Source organism: Neolamprologus multifasciatus, chromosome 10 (assembly GCF_963576455.1).
Source record: "Neolamprologus multifasciatus chromosome 10, fNeoMul1.2, whole genome shotgun sequence".
NCBI lineage: Eukaryota > Metazoa > Chordata > Actinopteri > Cichliformes > Cichlidae > Neolamprologus > Neolamprologus multifasciatus.
In genome coordinates this window covers 23,286,475-23,310,278 of record NC_140448.1, presented here as the reverse complement: position 1 = coordinate 23,310,278, position 23,804 = coordinate 23,286,475, and positions in this window count along the sequence as shown.

The window sequence follows — 23,804 nt, the reverse complement described above, 5'->3', positions numbered from 1 at the left end:
TACATCTTGTTGTATCACTCTGTTAAACAGGGAATGATGAGAAAGATCTGTTTCTAGTTTGTAAGAGGATCAAAAATGCAGAGGACAGAGGAAGTGCAGAATCATAATCTACACGACCTTAAAGCTTGATATGCTTTTCAGTCCCATCTTTTGGAGTTAATGCTCCTTTCCCTGTGTTTCCCTCTTTCCTCTCCTTTCCTTTAAAAAAAAAATATTATTAGTATTGGATTATGTTGCTTAATTAATCCCAAGAGAAAGTAATTTGTTACACTACTTATTAGATTATGTTTGCATAACATGACCTGAAATGCATTTTCACATAATTACCAGTTAATACCATAAACTGCAGACTACACTCCCACACGCTGACAATAATGAGGACGTATACAATCATTCTTTCAGTGTTTAAGTATGGACACAAAGTTTCTAACGAGCCATCGTCATGGTACGGTATTAAAGCTGAGTTTAAGTTGAAACTGAGTGTATGCCGACCCCAGCTCAGCAGACAGAACCTGATCTTCAGCAGCTAACAAAATCAGTGTTAAAGATCAGGTTCTGTCTGCTGAGCTGGGGATGGCATTCACTCAGTTTTAACCTTTTCTACTTAACTTTTGTTCTTTTGTGTAATACAAATAAATGTAAAGTCTGTATCTTTACTACCGCAGTAGCTGCCGACCGCTTCACCATTTTTTCCCCTCCCCTGCACATTTATATCAGTCAATTATGCAGATAATTGAAGAACCTTTGTGTCTGCGGTGATGTTGTCAGTACTGATTACACTATCAGTAATGAGTTATATTACTCAACTTCTATAAATTCAACATGATTACAGTAACACGTTGCAATGGAACGCCTTATAATCAACGCTGACCAACTACCGGGTAAGGCATGGAAACCCTCCAGATAACTTTGCTGCTTTTTTGCTGCTTTTTTTGGTTAATAGTAGATCTTTTAACAACACAAGCGTGCTAAAAAGCTCAATTTTTCTGGCTTGCCGATGTAGATTCTACCCGAACTTCTTTACATGACCACTAGATGTCTGCTAGCTAGTCTGAGTTGTATTGTGTTAATCACTGACTGGAACTGTTAACTACTTTATTCTCCCATTGTGTTATTTAAGTTTATATTTATGCTTTACACTATAAAAAAAAAGCAGTCCTAAGTTCATGCTATACAGTGAGCTAACTGTGGCCAGAGGACAGCAAAGGGTTTTCTGTTTTTTGCCAAATCTTCCCACCAATAAGCTTTGACTGATAGCTCTAATAGTGGCTGGCGATAATGTTGATATAACATTGAAGGGTAATCATTACTTCATCATTCTGAGATTACTAAATTGCCTGTCACTCGTCTTCACTTTGAAACTTTAAACAGAAGCGTCAGTTTATTGACATAATTTATATGGATAAAGAGCCCCTTACAGTTGCCTCCTGGCCAGAATGAATCAACTAATCTAACACACACACATGCGCACAAGCTACACACAGTCTCACCTCTAATTTCCCATTATCATCCTGCAACGCTTCTGAATTATTCATCGAATGCCCTCGCTGTAGGGAGAAAGTGAGGAGGAGAGGAGAGGTGTAAAAATGGAAATGAAGTGGAACGGTAAGAGAAAGAGGAAGAGAGATGGGAAAAAAGGGAATAAGAGGCGATAACAACAGTGGAAAGAAAGAAGTGATAGAAAATTAAAGCGAGTAAAACATCAGACTAGAGGCAAGGAAGATAAAATGAAGGAGCAGACTCAGGGAAGATGGATTGATCAGATGAGGAGAGGATAGTTGGAGAGTAAAGAACTAAATAGAAGATGATGAAGAGAAGATGAAGAGTGGCAGACCACAGTTGGGCAAAACAGTCAAAGTGGTTTTCTCCAGGTAGATCAGATGTCCAAGGGAGTGGATGAATAAAGCAGACATGTCTGTCAGCTCATAAATTGTTCTAAATTAGCGGAGCTTTCATTTAACATATGCCCGCTTAAACTGAAAAAGAAAGGATGGGGAGGTGGAGAGCAGAGGTAGCATGATTTACTCCCTCCTCCCCTCATCCCGATGGTCCACATGATTCTCTCCACCAACTGTAAGCAAGCCTGAGGACTTGTGCCTCTAAACTGAGTCCTGTCTGAATATTCATTGGCTTAATTTGCATAGCTCACAGATGGCGAAAACAGATGCTCGTTACGGCAAGTGTCAATTTTCAAAAATTTGCTTTCATGACAAAACAAATAAAGCTATACAGAAGGATGGAGCGACTCAAAGCCTCCTGGCAAAGCTGCCAAGTGTGTGTTTGTTTGTGTGTAAGCTAATTTACGCATGACAAACTTTAAAGACTTTGTGTGGATGTACGGTGAATAGTCCACATATAAGTGTAGAACATTTAGTGTTTCTTGCGCAATATATATATAATTGAGGACCCTTATTAGCACCCTATTAGCAGGTACACTGTAATTCTTGAGCTACAGAAAGATGGAGAAAATGGGAACAAACACAAAGCCAAAGTTAATGAAGGTCCTCTTCATCATTTAATCACCACAAATTCAGTGAGTGATAGCTCCACAACTGCAAGGCCGGCAGCCTTGAGCTCTATGAGTAAGAGACACTTATACTCATAGAATTTCCAAAAATGGCCTGTAATGGCCTGTATTTATATAGCGCTTTACTAGTCCCTAAGGACCCCAAAGCGCTTTACATATCCAGTCATCCACCCATTCACGCACACATTCACACACTGGTGATGTTAAGCTACATTGTAGCCACAGCCACCCTGGGGCGCACTGACAGAGGCGAGGCTGCCGGACACTGGCGCCACCGGGCCCTCTGACCACCACCAGTAGGCAACAGGTGAAGTGTCTTGCCCAAGGACACAACGACCGAGACTGTCCAAGCTGGGGCTCGAACCGGCAACCTTCCAATTACAAGGCGAACGCCCAACTCTTGAGCCACGATCGAATGGCATCCTGAAGGTTTGTTTCCACTGCATGCCTCGTGGAGAACAAGGCAAATAATAGCCTGTCTCGTGCACTTGCTCCAAAATAGTTCAGACTGAAAGTACGAGAAAACAGTTTGATAAACCCATCAATATATGGACTTCTATATCTTCCCTATACTGCTATTTGAAAGCAGGCTGTCGGCTTTATATCCTTTCATATTTTTTGGGACTTGGAAAGCTGTACCAGCAAAGTAGAGTGAGAGTGTGATGTAGCATAACTTAAGCAGCAAGGAAGGTGATAAGTAAATAGCATTAGCAGACGATTGAAGTTCTTTTAAGCATATTTTATTGCTGGCATCTCCATTTTACCATAAAACAATCAATCAGGTATGCAAAAATCCCACTTGCTTTATACAGGACTTTGCCCACACCTCACCTCATTAGTCCCTACCATTGAAACAAATAGGTCAGACCAAACAATACAATTCTAAACAAAGAACAGGAATAAAGTCATGCATGAAACTGACAAACTCATTTACTCAACTAAATGGTTTGTAAAGTAAAACACTGCATACAATATAACTCAAAAGGCTACTTTAAAGAAAACAAACAATACTATACAAAATGAAAAACCCTCCATTTGGTTACACCCAGTGATGCAATCATTGACCTCATGACCCTATATAAACAGGAAGTAGTGGGCGGCCCTTCCCATATACCTGTCTCACATATAGGACCTGAATACACAGCATGGACACCATGGTAAGTATAACCAAAGCAACATAAAGAAACATAATTTACCAGACATTTGCCTGTAAACAGAAGAAAATTCAGATGACCTGATGGTTAGTAGTGTTTGCTTTAAAACTCATGCATGGATGTAAAGGATGTAACTACTGCTACCACAAACAAAACCCGGGATAGTGTGTGTTAAGAGAAGTTACACCAGCAATGTCTAAATCAAAGCATAACGGCTGACTGTAAAATAACAGAACATAAAATAACAATATATGCAAGTGACAAATGGCAAATTAATTCTGTCCTAGCCACTTTGTCACAGAGAGCTGCACAGTATTGATAACACTGGGTTTAGATCAGTTCATTCAGAGCAAGCAAAAGAAGCAGCGTTTGTCCAGTGAAATCCAAAAAATAGATATCAGTTAAAGTCGGTCATTCTCTTCAGTTTTCATCCATCCTTTGAAAATTTCTGCCATCTTGTGGTCACACTTAGCTACTGTCTCTAGAAGCAGGATTAATTCAGCTTGACTAGGAGCCACTGAAATCTGCGAGGAGTCATTCTTTTCTGATCATTGGTGCATGTGCATTGTGGAGAAACCTCTGGTCTTCGGTGGAAAACAGAAAATCAGTGTCTTAGATGAGATGCCACTGCCTCTGCTTTCATTGTTCTGAGATCAGTTACAATCTGCAAATCTGTTGTGTGGAAACAGAGTTTTAACTTAGTTTCCAGACATGCTAATGCTACCTCATACTTAGTGCTTACTTAATTAATGGTAGCTCATTAAGAGCTGTTTATTAAGAGATACACAGTCCTCTCAGAACTGCAACACAATCATTCATAACTGCAGAACTTCTCTTAACTTCTTAAACTTCTATAGCAATAATATTGGCCCATATAACACAGACGGGGAGCGTATTAGTTTTATTTTGTATTACTGGAAAACTGTACATAAATTATCCCGTTTTATGTTTAGTAAGGTGTTTTTATTGTGTTTTAGTGCTATTTTTACTACAAAAATGATTCCAAGAAAACTTTATTAATTGTTATTGCTGGCTAATGGTGAATATTTAGAAATAATATTTTACAGTTCTGCCAGGAAGGAGTGCAGGAAGGTGAAGCTGTCTAGGAAGAGTGATGGAAGTTGCAGGAGGCTGTCAGCATATATAAAAGTGTACAGTATGTGTTGTGCTGCTCCCTGGGGGTGGGTTGTCATTGTCTCTGCTTGGCTTCATGCAGAAGTCCCAGCAGGTTAATAGGTTAGATACTATGAATTGAGTGAAAAGCCACTGATATCATGCAAGATGGCATCAATGACAGGACTGGCTACCATGCACTATCAGCGATTATGACTATGAAAAATGTATTTATTTTCCAAAGATGATGAATCGATCAGGCAATGAAACACAATCCATCAGTGGCTGCAGTAATTTTAAATTTACCTGTGATTCACTATATGTGCAGTGGGATCAAGCCAGTATGCCAATACTGATGGTACAAAACAGCAATGATGCATCGATGCATCCATATTAACCACAGTAATAGTTTTAGGTGGCCTCTTAAACAAATACACTATGCAATCTTGTAAAAATTACAATGGTCCCAGTACAACATGGAAAGGGTCAAAGGCCTGAGGGTAAACAGAAACAAGGTTTAGCAGAACAAAACACTGCAGCTATAAACACTTGCTCTATGTTTGTGCATTCCTATCCGATTTTCTTTCAGGCAGGTCCTCTGAAAAGGTGTCTTTCTGTCTGTCAGCAATAATATGCAAAAACTACAACAGAATTTAATAAAACTTGGTGGAAAGGTGGAAAATGGGCAAACAAAAAATCCTATTATGGTCTGGATCAATTTCATTCAAACTCCGAGACAGGACATCAGCTTTGATTAAGAAATGAACTCTCCAAGTGCTTTTCGAGTTTAAGTTTACTCTCCACTCCATACCAGACTGAATATTAGGAAAAAAAAAATATCTAGAGCACAGTTTTTAGAATGCTTTGTGATGTCTTTCTAGTCAAAAAACTTCATTTCTCCCCCCGGGAGTCAGTCTTACCAACACAAAACCAGGTCTGTGGCTTGTGGAAGGCTACATATTTTGATACTGCAACAATAACTTTTCTTCATCTTTTGATAACTACAAGACCACAAGAGGAAACTGACTTTATCTGACAAGAGAAAATGTAGCCAAACTGCAGTAACAAGGACTAAGCATGAAAACTGGGCTGATGTTGTGTTCACATGCAGATGCAAAGTGCTAAGAAGTGGCCTTTTCTTACTACGAGGCAGGTGTTGATGGAAATGAATTCTGGTGCATATTTTTGGAGTCTTTGTAACTTAGTGTGTGGGGTGAGGCTGCATTGCCAGATCTGTTAATAGCTGCATAGCTTTCCTACTAGTGTAGGACTCGTCTCTCTATTATAGACTTTTGCTCAGAGTCTCGTTTAGGCTGAAAAAAAAATGCCATAAAGTTTCTCAGCACTCAGAGAAAACCAAAGAAGTGAACAACTAAATTAAATATTGACTTCATGATGATGATGATAATGAAATATTGAATGCAGTTTTCAGGATTAATTGCCCCGAATATACATGTTTCATGTGGCAATGTATCCATCTGCTTTGGTGATAATGAACTGTGGATTTATGCAGAAAATAATCACCCTATTTACAGTTTGTTTTTAGGGAAATGTAATTGCTGCCTTAAATAACATTCTCAGATAATGCACAGTACGATAAAGATTTTTAAAATATGCAAATAATGGAATTTAATAGCATGCTCAAGCACTAAGTAAACATTCAGTAGGAGGAAATTATTCCTTGTGCTGTCACATGTTGGTTTGTACTTGGTAAATAGAGATGGACTGTGGTAACCTGCATGCATGCCAGCATATCCACACACACACACACACACCTACACACACACACACACACAGAACCCCCATGCAGTTTTGTGCTGCGTGTGCACACAAATGAAAATGCTTCCTGCAGAACAATTCATTTGCCACGCTGCACAGTTCCTTCTACTCTGCTGCTGGTCATGAGTGATTTTACACACTGTCTCTCAATTTCTTTTCTTTCATCCTTTCTCCCCTCCCCTTGCTTGTTTTTCATTTAATTCAATCTCTCTTCTTTCTTTCTCTCTCTAGCTCCCTTCACCGTCTGCATTCCTGCATACATTTTCTTCACTTTTCTTTCCCCTACTGAAGCCAGAAGTCCTGTTTTCCCAGCAGCCTGACTCATTCTGCAATGCTTCAATGCTTTGCTGCTTTCGAATATTAATTAAACACCCTTATGTGTCATCAACCCCTCTAGTGAGCAGCATGCTCTTTAATTAGACCTGACAAACACCAGGGAGAAAGACACACACCTCCCCGCTTTGTCTAGTACTGCAGGTGTGCTTGAAAGTGGGGATGTAGTCGGGGATAAAGTTAGTGTTTCTGTGTTTATGAATCTGTGTGTCTGTGGGTGTTTCTTAGGAAGGGCTCAGAACATCATTTTTCCAAGTGCATGTGACCACCGTGAAAACAGCTTTTTGCCTTCCTGTCTACTGTGTGTGTGTGTTTCCAGTGTGCGTTGTACTTTTACAGAATTTGTTACACCACTAGTTTTGAAGGTGTTGCTCTTTTACACCCGCAGCCGTTTGTTACTGTCATTACGCCTTTCTCAGGAATATTCTAATTGCGGCCTTGGGACTGAGCGAACATCAACACACTAATAATAATTCACAGATGGCACTGTTCACAGCTAAGACGGAAACATAGAACTTGATGATAGCTGTGAAACTCGCACCTGTAATGTGTCTAAAAGTTTACTACTTTGTAATTTTTGACTTCAAGTAGTCTTTTCGTTATTCTGTGACTGATTCCAAATGCAATTCATCCTGAAAGTGTGGTGAAACAGAGAGCTTAACTTTGAGTGCTATGAGTCAAAATCCTGATTCAGATGAAGCATGAACAAGATTACTGGCTTCATAAATCCTTAACAGTAAATCTTTCATCCAGTAATAACTCACATTTACATTAATGGTCCTCTCGAATTCATTAAGACATATCCGTAAGATTGATGCAGGCAGACTTGTCCCACTTGTTGGAAAGGAGTATTGTCAGCATTGTCTCAACTTTAGCAATGCATCCCTGTGTGTATCTGCCACTGGAAATGGCAAAATGCATCACGGAAAAATGTTTTTACTAGACATTAGAAACAGTGTCGATTAGAGATGCACGGTTGTAATCTTCGGTGTGTAATGCAATCATGAAAGTTTGTGCAGTTTTCTCAAAATGTTCCTTTATGTTACCTTTATGCAATATAAGGCAGCAAATCAAGGCTCAGGAGATGTTGCCACAACTAACAGTTATGCCTATGGTTTTAGTTCCATATGGGACAACTGATTTTGCACTTTTCTTTGGTATTAATTTTTTGCTTTAGCGTGAAATAGAAAAAAAATACAAATGTATGGATCACGCCACTGAGTGGAAAACGCAGTGACCCATCTGAGTGCCTCCCAATCAGATGATGATTTTTTTTTGGACAGGAACTTTGTCCAAGTTACAGGTCCTTGAAGTACACAGGGATTGATTGAAATTGGGCGCTTTTTAAGTTGACTCATTTTTTCCCTGTCATTTTTCAGCACAGGACATAACCAGATGAAATTTTTAGGACTGGAAATCACATTCTACCTCTGAGAACTGCAACCAAATCAATTTTACACCCACTCCCAAGTGTCACAATCAAAAAGCCAAAATCTCACTTTTCTTCAGAAAAATTAGAATTCTTTTGACCAACAAAAAACATCATGGAATATTTCATATTTTCATTATTAAAAACCATTTTAATGTCTATGATGTAGACTAAAAATCAAGCATTGGTACCTTGAATGCTTTCTATTTTCTATAAAAAAATATAGAAAGTCAATATAGTCAATATAAAATATCATATAAAATGTCTAATTCTTATCTACATTTTGATACCAGGCTTATCTAGCTGTGATGTCCTCTGTGTGAGAACTTTTCTCAGATTTATTGACAGATTTTATAAAAAATGACTCACAGGAGATTATTAGATGTTAATTCCAAATGTTCTGGATCTGATACAAAACCAGTATATTTAATTGTGCACGTCTCATGTGGGGCCTAAAGAAAGAGGCATCACAATTGCACATGTAATGTGTAAGTAAATGTTTGGTAAAATAAATAGAAATTAGAGACAATCCAGTACATTCTGAAGAAGTTTCAACTTTATCAGCTGCCCATTCAGCCAGCCAGTTAATGGTTCAAAGTTTTCAAATTTAGACCTGGGCCATTAAGTATATCTGTAAAAATATCAATTCTATTACTTCAGTTTATTAAAAAAAAATACCTAGGAATATTTTTCTTCTTATAATGCATTAACTTAAATTATTAAGTTACATTTTCTTAATTCATTCTCCTCTATACTTAAAATAAAATGACTCGTTGACATTTTTTTTGCAGTGTAGTATGGTTAGCTGGACATATTTGTTCTGGGTTAGGGGATTTGGCTGTCCTTCCTTTCACACTAGCCAACTTAGCTCCAGAGCAGAGGCAGCAGCATGAAGCCCAAAGTACAACTTTGCCAAATTCCCCCCACCAGTAGCTTGGTTTTCCCTATGCAGCCTCCTCTCATTTCCTACACTGTCCTGCTCTAAGACTTTGCCAAAATTTTGTGCACAAACTTCTTTCTATCTTTTTTCCACCCTCAATGCACTGCAGTATTGGTTCAATGTCAACACTGTTGCAAGTTTAACTAAATTTATCGTCAGTTTGTTGATTACAAAACTTGTCAATATGTTGTATTAAAACAACAGTTTATTAAAATGTAACTCAAATGTCTTCCAAATATCATAGAAGTCAATAGGTTTTGATTTTTTGCCCCTTAAATCTTTGAAACGTTTCCCTCCTTTGATACATTTTACTTACACCTATTTAGATTTTTTTTTAGTGTCACAATCTCTAATAGTTTGTGAGAGTAATTGCTTAAATTCTGATCTGATTGTTTGGTTTTAATGTCACTCATATCAGTACAAACCTGTAGTAGACGCACGGTGGAGTTTGTGGAACACACGTGAAAAAATCACCTTAAAAGCACCAAACCAGGCAGTACCGCCTCTCCCATTGTTTATGGAAATCCTTTGTTTTTGCACTCACATTTGTTCATTTCAGTGTGGTCACATTCCCACAGTACAACAAATTATCCAATGTTATGTTGTAGGTGTTGAGTTGTGATTACAGTGTTTTTTCAGTAGCAATTGTTTGGAGATGACAAGTGTGATGTGGAGTGTTGTTTGTCCTCGTGGAACTGACATTGCTTTGAGGTTTGGCTGTTGAAAACTATTAAAAGATCAGAAGGGTGTGAATGTACATAAACACTGACAGAGTGTTGGCTTTTATGCTTCCAAAACCAAATCAACAGTGAGGAGTTTCTGAGAATAATAATAATAATAAAAAAAAAACAGGAAGTGAGCAACACTAAATGAGCTAAAACTTTGAAAACTGAGAAACTAATTTGTAAACTTCATCTTGCGTTCCCCCTTAAGAAGCTGAAACAAACAATTTATGGGGTTCTTTTTAAAGAAATGCTGTGTTGTAACAGAAATAAACCTTCTAAAAAGTTCAGCTTTTGTTTCATCAGTCCACAGAAAATTTCCCCAGAAGTCTTGGGGATCATCAATTTTGTCAAATGGAGTAATTTTGGTAGGCTGGCTACACCTGAGAAGGCTTGCCACTGGGTGGCTGTAGCTCAGGCGGCAGAGCAGGTCAGCCACTAATCAGAAGGTCGGTGGTTCGATCCCAGGCTACCTCCTGGCTGCATGCCAAATATCCTTGGGCAAGATACTAACCCCATATTTGCCTACTGGTGGTGGTCAGAGGGCCCGGTGGCGCCTGTGTCCGGCAGCCTCGCCTCTGTCAGTGCGCCCCAGGGCAGCTGTGGCTACAATGTAGCTTGCCATTCCCAGTGTGTGAATGACTGAATGTAGTGTAAAGCGCTTTGGGGTCCTTAAGGACTAGAAAAGCGCTATACAAATGCAGGCCATTTACCATTTGATGTTCCCAGCGCTCTCTATTTGTGGATAATGGTTAAATAACATGGTTTAATAAAATGTGATGACTTAGTTATCGTAGTCTAAAATTAAACTGTGGCACTCAGTGTTTAACTCATGGCACTCTATTTTGTTAATTTATTAATGATTATATACATATTTTCAAATAAATCTGTGATAACTGTCTTTAATGAAGTGCTTATTCCGTTTTTAATGCATACTACTCTTTTTCTGTTTAAATAGAGTAGTAAGTAAGACATGATATCATTTGAGCATGGTGCTGTCAGAACAAACTTTGGGACTTTAAGAGTGTTTCTGTCTGTCTGCTGTGGCAGTAGCACATCTGGTAAAACTGGAGACAGCATGTCACCTCAGTTTCCTCAGCTCACCCTGACAGCCAGGGGCTAATGACCTGGAAGGATTCACAGTCCCTGTACATATGGGCCTAACTGCCTTTGCGAGTCTGTGTATGGCTGTGTGTACACGTTTACATACATTTGTCCACCTATGGAGACACTTCTCATGCCCATACTTCTCGAACATATTAGTCCCTTCTCTCAAGATGGTAAGAGTTAGTGTGTGTGTGTTTGTGTGTGTATACTCTGCACAGTGGCCTGGGACCTTTTCTCCAGCACTTGGAGAGTCCTGCTTTATTTGGACCTGTGGTACTCCTTCTAGCCTAGTAATTAGGACAGGACATGCTGACCAGTAACACCCTCAGCTGGGACCACTGACAGAACAAGGACAGATGAAATTATACACCTGGATTCTTTGTAGGTTTTTCTTTCTGTGCGATTTGGCAAACTCAGACCTAAAGTTGTTTTTGACCCACATAAAGGACAAATTTAATGTCACCTCATGTCAAAACTGACTTCTTTTGCTTTCTAAGTTGTTTTTGTTGAGGCGGGGCACTCTTTTTAAAGGGCACCATGAATAGCTTAGCTTGGAAGAGGTTCAGGGTAGATCTCACAGAGATTTGCCATCTGGGGAGAGTTTGTAACTCTTCTGGTAGAAAACATGCAAACTGTGAGACAATGAAGACACGAGTAAGGTTGAGCAGGTACTGCAGAGGTATCTACCATGACTAGGGAATGAGCGAAATAGTGAATTACCCACATTTTGCTTTTAGTGCTCTATCAGTCTACTTGGACCATACAAGTAAAGAAACACAAGTTGTTTAAGCTATTCTCTTAAATCTTCTATACAGGGTTATTTCCATGAAAACCCTCATGCTGTGTGCAGTGATTACAGTTTTCAGATTACATGCTTATTCAGTAATGGCACGAACAGGTGTGCATCATTAGGATTATTAAGCATTAACATAAGACAACATGCTTATTCCTGTGGGTTAATTTAAATGCAGGAATAGCTGCTGCAAGGTTTTATAATTGCCTGTTTGTTTTAATGTCTGATGTGTTAAAAACAGAGTTTAAAGCTTTTGAGGAGTTACAGTTTCTTGCAATGTTTTCCCACAAGTGGTCTAGAGCGATCTAGACTCAAAATCCAGAATGTTTGATTAAAACTTTTGTCAGTATGTGTCGAGGTCACGAGAGAGATAGACAGCTTCTTTATTGATCCCACGAGAGAAATGTTTGAGCATGATAAAGAGTAAAGAAATAAACAACAGAGTTGAATAAAAGTACCACGGCTGTCGGTAAGGGGCTAGATAATGCAGGAATTTATATATTTACAACAGAGGTAAAAAACATACAAATGAAGTTAATTTCAAAACAGTAAAAGTAAGACTGTTTTTGTGTAAGAGAGAAGTGCAAATTGCATTAATAAGGTACAGAGGTACAACAGTGAGTGTCTACAGCTATCTGTAGAACACGATGGAGGTTCTGTCTTGGTTTGGGGCTGCATTTCAGCCAGTGGTGTTGTTATGAACGTAGAAAAGCTTTGGATTTGAAACTACCATGCAAAACAATCTGGAAAGCTTCTGATTGGTAACAGCTTCATTTTTCAGTGCAACAGTGATCCCAAACACACTGCCAGTGCAGTAAAAGCACTCCTGGATAGAAGCCTGGAGAACTATTTCTGAATACTGCTTAAAGCAAAATACAAGAAAGCGTGCCTGAGACAGTTCAGCCTGTGTTAAAGAATAAAGGTGGACATACCAAATATTGACTTTCAAGCTTGTTAGAATTGTACAAATTCTACTTTTGCCTTATATACTGCATTTTTGTGCATTTTTGCACGTTTTAATAAACATCTGCACCTCTTTCCCAACACAGCTTGTCAGACAATAACTCTCCTCTCTTTTCTGCTTTTGCGACTGAAGCCATCATATGTGCTTTTTAACTTTATTATTATTTTCATCACACAAACACAATATGTTCCTCTTTCACGTGCATGTCCAGTGGAAGGTAAACCCTAAGCCAGCTGGTCTAATTCAGAGTTGTCTCATTTTGTCTAGTATTATGCTGACCTTATCGATTGAATCTTTGTTAACAAGAGCAAAATTTGTCTTGTGGCAAATATGGTTAGGTGTGTTACCACGAGAACACTTGCAGCTGTGGCAGCACATAGTGTTAACTGTGATTTGTACTCTGTTTTTATTACATCCACTAACATTACTCTCGTATATGATGACAGCAGTGTTTCTTGTACCATAACACACTTTCCTTTTGTTTTTATATAGGATTATACTGCAGATGGGAATGCAATAAATATCCACTTCAGTAAATCATACATAAACCAATTAAGACATGTGACAGAGAAGCACCCCTTCGCTATCCCGGGCTCATGGGGGTTGGGCTCCTCATGCCCTCCTCCTGGCTGAGAAATGCGATTTGGGAAGCATTATCACAGTGTTTTGTCATTGATTCCCATGATTGAACCTGGCCCCCGCTGGGCAGCAGGCTCTTCCTCTTGATTTAAAACCAATTATGTGATGATGATCTTGCGCAGGAGGCTGTGAGTGTGATGCGTTTGGTTGGGAGCGCAGTGGAAAGAGAATAAATCACCAAACAGCGTCAAAGAACACACTTTGGAGTCTATGTTATCTGTCTGTGTCTTCCTATTCTTTCACATCATTTCCTCATCTTTTCTCTGTTAGAACAAAAAAAAAATTGAATTTTTAATCAATGTGTTTGACCATCATAATCAGCCAAGATCAATATTATGCTTCTGTCTACCAAGCAGAATTTTAAAAAGCCACTTAATCTGTAAGACCAAGCAGTGTAACAATAATCACATCCATGCAACGCCCACGTAAAAACAAAGCCACTGAGGCTCCTCTCATGAGTTTTTATATATCGTTGAGATGAATTTCGAGCGAGCACTTTATTATTTTATCTCCCCAGAATGAAATCCCCCTCCTTGATCTAATATTCATGAGAATTAATCTTGGATTAACACAAAGCCAGTTTATTGCTTCACTGCCTTATTGAATGCCAAATAAGTAATTGCACATAACCAACGCACAATTCCCCCGACAACCACAAACCGGTAGAGACCCTTGCTGATTAACATGTTGCTTGGCAGGATCGAAATTATAAAGAGTTATTATTTCTTCTCTGTCATGTGCTTTAATGAGGTGGCTTGTTTACAGTTGTCCTATTTTTGTCTTCTTCATCATCGTTTGATAACCTGTTAAGAGACCTCTCACCTTGTTTTCAACTCGGGGTTGGGTGCTAACGAGGGAGGATTGAGCTGACATTTACATCTGCAGCTTCGTCAATCTGTAAGAGATTACCTGACACTTATTAATGTATTATTGTCACTATCAGTGCTGACTAGGATACTGAGACTACATATTTAAAGACAAAAAATAGTTCTGATTCTTGCGTAGTGTGATTTCTCGTCAAATGTCATCCTAGGCGGGATATTAGCTGATAAAGTGAAGAAAAACATCACACTCTGAGAACATTTGGTAGATTCATTAGTTTGTTGAGCTGCACTGCCAGCCAAGATCTCTCTTTTTTAATCATTAACTGTTATGAGAAAAAGTTCTTGCTGGCAGAAGTAAGTTGGTACTGCCGAGACGACTGGCAAGGGCGAAAGCACTGAGAGTCGGACCATCAAATGTTATTTCTGTTATTTCCAGATATAGATTTCATTGTATATATAGATAGTGTTTACACAGTGTGCTTATGCAATACCTTCAACTTTATATTCATTCAGTAAAGTGCTTAATTAAGGTATTTTTCATTAAAAAATATAATATAACAACTGTATATATTTTTCTTGCAAAGGTTAAAGTTCACACAAATTCTTGACAGCTACAGACGGGCACAAAGGCTTCTTACAATTTGTCCTTAAAAATCCCTTAAAGTTTTTTCTTCCTCTCACTCATTCACTCACTCACTCACTCACTCACACACATACAGATTTTCCTCTCAAGTTAAGTTCTACTGTTCTAAATATAATTCCAGAAAAGTTATTGCTTACAGCTCACTGGAGATCGTTCTTGTACAGAGGGCTGCCATAAGGGGTCAATTACAGAGAGTTAGCACCATCAGGTATTAAAGCATTCCCTTTCATCAGCTGAAATATGATTCTCTGCATCCGTGTTAGGCCGACATCAAGCTCTCAACTTCCCCTCAGTCTGGTTTCTGACAGATGTAGTTAACCACTCTGTTCTTGAGAAGCAAAATGCTAATTTTCTTCCCTACCATTTATCCTAGTAAAACGCTGACATTGTGAACAAGTGCTTAAAGCTGCTGGGAAGATGACTTCCTCCAATAAGGCTTTGTCTGTTTGTTTTCGTAATGTTGTTTGCTTTCTGCTAAATAGATTTTGGTGTCAGGTAATGAATTCGGGAATCAGTTTGATGTTGTAATTTTTGTTCAAATTAAATTCCTTTGGGTGTCTGCTGGATTTTGCTTGAACCCATATTCAAAGGGGACACCATTTACAGTGATTTTATTAGACACATAAGAATTAGAGAATGAGAAAGCTCTTTTCCATTTTCTGTTTCATTATTAACAGATCTCTTAAGGTCTGAGGGCAGGAGAGTCTGAGATGTGGCTCTTGATTTCTCTCCAGTTTCTTGGACCAGGGACGTCCACACCTGGGAAGATTGTGGCATTGTGTTAACACAGCTGAATGCTCTAGACCAGCAAAACTTCTTTTCACTTATTAAGAAGTAGACATTCATTATTAAGCTCAGAACTGCTAGATATTCAAACTTTCCTGCATACAGACAGCTAGATCGCAGAATTCAAACAGACATTCTGACAGAAAATCTGTTGTTTATACAGTCAGAAGATCAAACAAATCAAATGCCTTATAAAACAACACGTGGCAGCCTCGGTTCTATAGCAGGCGCTATAAAATTATAGCATTTAGTTGAATACCTTCACGGCTGACAGTGATGCACGATGGATCATTCATACTATTTACTCGTGCAATCCTGGCTCACAGTACTCGTACGAACCTCTGACTTGAAGCTTTAATAAATATATGTGTATTTGAGCCAAACAAGACATATTACAGACATTTTTTTGCAGCCAAAAATCTGTATTAAAGAACTGTGCTCCTATGTTTCAAGATGCGACCTGGCTGCTTTTGTGATTAGTTAAAGTGGTCTACAAGTGTGTAGTCTTTTTAGCCTCTTGTCCTGAACTTATGCTACCAGGCAACCTTCAATAGTAAAAGTACTAAAAATAAAGTAAACTTTATTCATGACGAGGAATTTGATTTAACAGTCTTTCAAAGAGTCATATCAGCGTGTTAAATTCTATTCGTAATAATGTTAAAAACAAATAAAGACACAAACAATCAGTCATATCGACAGAAGGGTGAAATTTGTTCGTCAGAGCTATTGGCACATGCAGCAACACTAATGAGTCACTGTGCTGCTTGATGCAACAGAGTACACAACAATCTATGAGAAACACAATGAACATCGCCGAGTGTGGATGATCCCTGGGGTGAATCTGACCCAGACTCAACACAGACTTCTCATTGCCTTAATGATCCAACCAAAGCTCATTTGATTCTTGAAAAAGAAAGAGGGAGAAATTAACTGAATAATTTACTGTACTAAACGAAAAGAAATGGAACTTCATTTTGTTTTATTGCCGAACCTTTTGGAGAATAAGAAAAGACACTTCATTAAGCTACTGTTTAATAGGCACATCCATCTAAATCATACATGGGGCTTAATGGCAGCATACTATTATTTATATTTGATAAGGAGTTTTTACATCCACAGACTCACTGGAAAGCAAATGCTCACTGCTCTACGTGCTATTTAGTTCGGTTTATTAAAATTTAATCATCGGTGCTGCCAAGACTTCCTTTTCATCTGACAGCAGAAAAATAGTCAGATATAAGAAGATATTTCTTGCCAGTGGTCATGAGGAAAATATGTGTGTGGGTGGCTGGGGTTTGTGGGGGAGGGGGTATGAAGTGTTTCAAGTTCAACAATCTTCCTTTCTGTTTTTGCCAAATTATTCTGCTTATACGTCTTTTAATAGAATTATGTCATATTGTGTTGGAAATTTGCATACATGGTTTATTCTACTTCAAAGGCCAGCTTTGTCAAACATCAAGCTTAGCTGAGAAACAATAGCTGACATCCTGAGAGCCAGTGCTATTTTTGATTTAAAGAGTCTGGGAGTCTTCATGAGTAAAATAGCTTTTGAAAAGTTTATAATAAAAATAAAAATGTAGCACGATCTCAGACAGAACTCTTCAGCTGGTTAAATAGGGCATCCCTGGCTTGTTCAAATTACCAGGTGTTTGTATTGTGCTTTGTTTTGCTGCATATATTTAGAAGAAAGTATACAGTACATGTTGCTGTATTCTTTCAAACAATATGGTGCACTGTTAGGAACTTTTTAATAAAATCAAATAAATAAATGTTAAATGATGCAAGTACAGTCATGAAAACAAAACAAAACAAGGCACTCTATTTCTAAAAAAGAAAATATCATTTATTAGAAAATATCGAATGAGAATATTGGCAAAACCCCCCCACACATATCAAGTATAAATGTTCATTAGTGTCTGCAAACATAATACACTGCAGAGGGTGGCAATCTACATATATATCTACACATATCAGGCATAACATTATGACCACTGGCAGGTGAAGTGAATAATACTCATTATCTCTTCATCCTGGCACCTGTTAGAGGGCCGGACGTATTAGTGAACAAGCAAACAGTTTGTCCTCAAAATTGATGTATGACAAGCAGAAAAAATTATTCTAAACCAGAGTCATACTAATTGTTGTGACTTCATAAAGTGGACAAGAATGCAGAATGGAACAAAAAGCAAGGTCTATTGTAAAATGGCATAGATTTACAGACTCCAGAGGCTGATCACGCCTGTCCTGGGAGCTTTCTTCCAAAGTTTACCTACACTTTGCCTATATATAAAAACAAACAAAAAAAACCCCCACCCAGCACGCCCCTGCGGGCGGTTTATCCTTCAAGCCGCCCGCAGCTCAGAGACACTGTCAGAGATCCATCTCCTTCTGAGAAACACAGCAGGATCAGAAACCTCGTTGCAGAGAGCTGCAGTCTCTACAGAAGACTCAACACCCTCCTCAGTTAGCAGGAGATGCTGATCCAGAGGCGGCTGCGTACCCTCAGAAACAGATGACAGATGACAGATCACCCTCCACATCTTCTCGAGCTCTTCTCTGAGCCCTTGGTATTTCTCCAGCTTCTCGTGTTCCTTCTTCCTGATATTGCTGTCATTCGGAACCGCTACATCGATCACTACGGCCGTCTTCTTCTGTTTGTCTACCACCACTATGTCCGGTTGGTTAGCCACCACCATTTTGTCCGTCTGTATCTGGAAGTCCCACAGGATCTTAGCTCGGTCATTCTCCACCACCCTTGGGGGCATTTCCCATTTTGACCTCGGGACTTCCAGGTTATACTCGGCACACATGTTCCTGTACACTATGCCGGCCACTTGGTTATGGCGTTCCATGTATGCCTTGCCTGCTAGCGTCTTGCACCCTGCTGTTATGTGCTGGATTGTCTCTGGGGCATCTTTACACAGCCTGCACCTGGGGTCTTGCCTGGTGAGATAGACCCCAGCCTCTATGGATCTTGTACTCAGAGCTTGTTCTTGTGCTGCCATGATTAGTGCCTCTGTGCTATCTTTCAGTCCAGCTTTGTCAAGCCACTGGTAGGATTTCTGGATATCAGCCACCTCCTCTATCTGCTGGTGGTACATACCGTGCAGGGGCCTGTCCTTCCATGATGGTTCCTCGTCTCCCTCCTCTTTCTTGGGTTTCTGCTGCCTGAGGTATTCACTGAGCACGCTGTCAGTTGGGGCCATCTTCGTGATGTATTCTTGGATGTTTGTTGTCTCATCCTGGACTGTGGTGCTGACACTCACCAGTCCCCGACCCCCTTCCTTCCGCTTAGCGTACAGCCTCAGGGTGCTGGACTTGGGGTGAAACCCTCCATGCATGGTAAGGAGCTTTCTTGTCTTTATGTCAGTGGCTTCTATCTCCTCCTTTGGCCAGCCTATTACCCCAGCAGGGTACCTGATCACGGGCAGGGCGTACGTGTTGATGGCCCGGATCTTGTTCTTACTGTTCAACTGACTCCTCAGGACTTGCCTGACCCTCTGCAGGTACTTGGTGGTTGCAGCTTTCCTAGCGGCCTCTTCATGGTTCCCATTCGCCTGCGGGATCCCCAGGTACTTGTAACTGTCCTCTATGTCTGCAATGTTGTTGTAGTTCAATCCCCTCAGTTCTGACTACTTTCCCTCTCTTTGTTACCATCCGACTACACTTCTCCAGCCCGAACGACATTCCAATGTCATTGCTGTATAGCCTGGTAGTGTGGATCAGTGAATCGATGTCTCGTTCATTCTTGGCATACAGCTTGATGTCATCCATGTACAGGAGGTGGCTGACAACTGCTCCGTTCCATAGTCGGTATCCGTAGCCAGTCTTGTTAATGATCTCACTGAGGGGGTTCGGGTGGGGACAGAGCATCTCCTTGGTAGATCCCGCACTTGATGGTGACTTGTGCTATGGGCTTGGAGTTGGCCTCTAGTGTTGTACGCCACATCCATAATCAATCCAGGCAGTGCATAGGTTGGTCAGTCTGGTCTTGCAGTCTCGGCTGACTGTTCTGTCTACCAGTAGCTGGTGTTTTGCGCCTCTGGTATTCTTGCCAATTCCTTTCTGTGTCCCGCTCATGTATTGACCCATGTGCCTGTTCATCTTAGCCGATATGATGCCTCACAGGAGCTTCCATGTAGTACTGAGGCAGGTTATTGGTCGGTAGTTGGAGGGGACTGGTCCCTTCTTGGGGTCCTTGGGGATCAGGACCGTCCAACCTTCGGTTAGCCATTCCGGGTGTCCCTCGTTAACTAGCAGCTGGTTCATTTGTGCTGCCAGACGCTCGTGGAGTGCAGTCAGCTTCTTTAGCCAGTAGGCGTGAACCATATCGGGCCCTGGTGCTGTCCAACTCTTCATACTGGAGACCCTTTCTTGGATATCTGCCACTGTGATGGTTACTGGACCCTGTTCAGGGAGGTCGCTATGGTCTGCCCTCAGATCCACTAGCCACTGAGCATTGCCATTATGGGTTGCGTCCTTCTCCCATATGCTCTTCCAGTATTGCTCCGTCTCCAGCCTTGGTGGTGCTGTTCTCTTATTATTGTTCCCTTGCCACTGAGAGTACACGTTTGCTGGTTCTGTGGAGAACAGCTGGTTTATTCTCCTGCCTTCTATCTCTCTGGTGTACCTCCTCAAGCGGCTGGCCAAGGCTGTGAGTCTTTGCTTGGCAGTTTCCAAGGCCTCAGGTATGGACAGCTTGCTGTATTTCTTATGCACCTTCTTTGTCGCACCTTTCTGCAACTCCGTTAGTTGGCTAACCTCCCTCTGTGCTACTTTGATCTTGCCCTCTAGCCTCCTTCTCCATGGAGGGTGCTGCCCCTTGTGGCTGTTCAACTTGTAGCCAAGCATCTGTAGATCAGCTTGTTAGTGTCGGTAATCGTGGTTGTAGGTATTGTCCGTAGTGCTGCATTAACATCCTCTAGCAGACCTTCTGAGAGTACTTCACGTAATCTTGGTAACCGGCTTCAGGGGATCCAGGTTTCAAGCTTGACCATGATCCTATATTTCAGGTCAGTTCCTCTCGCACTCAACGATCCTTCTCCTGTCGCACTTGGGGCTATGTACCCAATCTCGGGTGGGGGTGATGATATCTCCCCCATGACCTGCCGTCCTCACTCCTCCTTGCCGTAGCATTTATGTTGTACCTCGTCAATCTCTAGCTGTGAAAGCAGTCCCTTCTTTCGAATGTTGGAACACTGAGCTACTAGTTGTTTCGCCGTCATTGTGGATGTTGGGTATCGAAGAATCCATAGGTCCCTCATCCTATTCATGTAGCCCCTTCCGCCGGGGCGGGATATATATATATATATATATATATACATTTGTTTTATTTTTCGTTTTTTTAAATTACCTCTTCATCTGCTTTTAGCTGCACAAACTCAAGTCTCACATATCAGTGACAAACCACAGTTATGCTGTTGGAGAATCCACAGCCTCTGTGTGAGTGCACTGCAACATCATGACATGAAGAACACTGGACACTTGAACCCGCTTTCAGTCTAACTTTAACTTTTTATCGCCAATAGACAAGTTGGCAAAATGTAACACTCAGAACATGGAGTCAAAGAATAATACTAAAATGTTTAATTATTACTACATTACCTTTGACTAAAACTCTTGTTTGCGAGTAGCTTATTGATCTTGATAAAGACGTGCTGCTTACTTGTGTAAAAACAGTGAAATATAAAAAGTGTTTACTAATTTGTACCAACGTGAGAGAGAAATGGAGCTGAAACCACTGAAACCAGAGTGTTTGCAGACACACAGATAATGAAGACATGCTGCTCGGAAATGCTAGATACAGATAAAAATGGAGAGTGTGTGTGTGTGTGTGTATTGAGCCAAGATTGCAAAACTGCCTAACTGCCTCAGTAATTATGGACCTTATAGTCCTTACAAACACTGTTTCACTAACTTCAGTAAACATTTACATACATATGTCACACCGTGAACGCAGCGGTGCACGAGCCACTGCAGTGGAGCTCACGTACAGCTTTGTGGTTCAGACTGTTATCACACACAAACAATCAATGCAGGAGAAATACCGTGTGCACGTGGTAGATGCCGTCATTTACACATAATAACGAGATTATTGAGCACCTTGTGGCCCCCTCTCGTGATAACGAGACTGTTTGACTGCTGCAGGAGAAGATTGTTGATTTATGTATCTGTGCATTTTCAGATTTTTGTGTTCCAGCTGTTGTATGTTTGTTTTTTCTTACAGGTGCAGCAGTTGGTGATTGTGCATTTCTATTTGGACTCTATTCTTTTATTACATCTTGCACTACGACCCCCATGCACCAATGCCGTGCACCGGGTGTGGTAGGCCTTTGTGTTGCTCAGTGAACGGAGTTGATTCAGCACAGTCCTCCAAGCTATGTGCAGTAAATGTACTATCGTCAAGTAAAAAGATTTTAAAAAATAACGCTAAAAAAATTCATAGTTTTTCATTAAAACATTTTAATGAATTAAAATAAAATATTAAAAAAAACCCAAAATTTAAACTCTACCACCACCAAAAATCGAAAAATAAAAAAAATAATAAATGATGATAACATGTATTTATTATGTTGCTCTTTTTTGTTTGATTTCTCTTCTGTTTTTTTTCTCCATACAGGTGATCCAGGTGTTTTGTTTGTTTTTCTTTTTGTTCCTTCCCCCCTTTCTCATCATCTCTTCTCCCCTCTGTTTTTCTTTCTCTCCCTCTCTTTCTTTCATTCTTTCCTTCTCCCTGTCCTATCCCCCAGTCATGTCTGTCCCATCTGTAACAACCGATAATAAAATAAAATAAATACACAATTATAATAAAGGTCAATCAAATGGACCAACATGGCATCTTTCTTGGCCTTCAAACAACAATTCTGATGGCTAAAGATCCAAATGGGACAGGCAAAAAAAATAAAAATAAATAAATGATGATAACCATGTGCAGCTTCTCTCGTCTTCCATTTTTCCATGATATGTTTCACTCTACATCAGACACGTGTTAAAGTGTGTTGGCTGCATATTAAGTTCAAAATGCTGATGAGCTCTGATCCAGTTGACTGATATACTCTGCTCTACATCCTGCACTGAAATAGGAGGATTGTGTGTTTATTAAAATTTAAAATCTGTCAGGCTCAGGAGAGACTCGGAGGCAGACCGTCACTTAAGTTCACAATTTATTTACACACAGACACCAGGTGCGGATATATACGGGTGAGGGGGCACAGGAAGAGGGTCTCCGGGGAACACAGGCACGGGAAGGGGACGGGCTATGTACACAATCCTTTACTGAAGCTCAGGTAGCTCGGACTCCGGCTTTTAGCTCACCAAACGGCGGTCCTCAGGCTGGCGAGAAATCTGGCACAGGGAGGAAGAACAGGTAAGTTGCGGCACGAAAGAAACTCGGGAAAAAGCTCAGACTAGAAATGACACTGACGAGTGTTACACAATAATCCAGCGAGGAAGCACTCTCAGCAGCCGCCTTAAGAAATGAATGAGATGAGATGATTGCTTGCAGGTGTCAGCCGAGAAGGCACAGGGTCATTGCAAAATCATCATGGAGTCATTGACAGAAGAGCATCAACGTTCAGCCTGTTAAATTAGATTTAGATATTTTTATTTCAGAAATGATTCCTAACAAAAATGGAGAATATAAAAACACAATCAAAGTAAAGTCCATATTATGAAGTGTTTGCTGTATCAGACAATCATGTTTCCAGTCTGCTGCATCACAACAATTTGAAATGCAAATTTAAATGATTTACAACAATGAAAACAATATAGAGCAGATAAACATGGTGCTGTAATGAATCTGCTCTTAAACACAATAACAAAATACATTTTCCAAGAGAGATGATAATGATTCACATCAGAGTGAAGAACGAATACATTTACAACTGGTTCCTAACATTTACTATAGATCGAACTGATCACTGATAGAAACAGAAGAATATTCAAAATGATACTCTGAGAGATACATGAATGATATATGGATAAACATCAAATCACATAAAAGAAAAAAGCACATAATCACTATAACTGAAATAAACTATGAGCAGAAATAA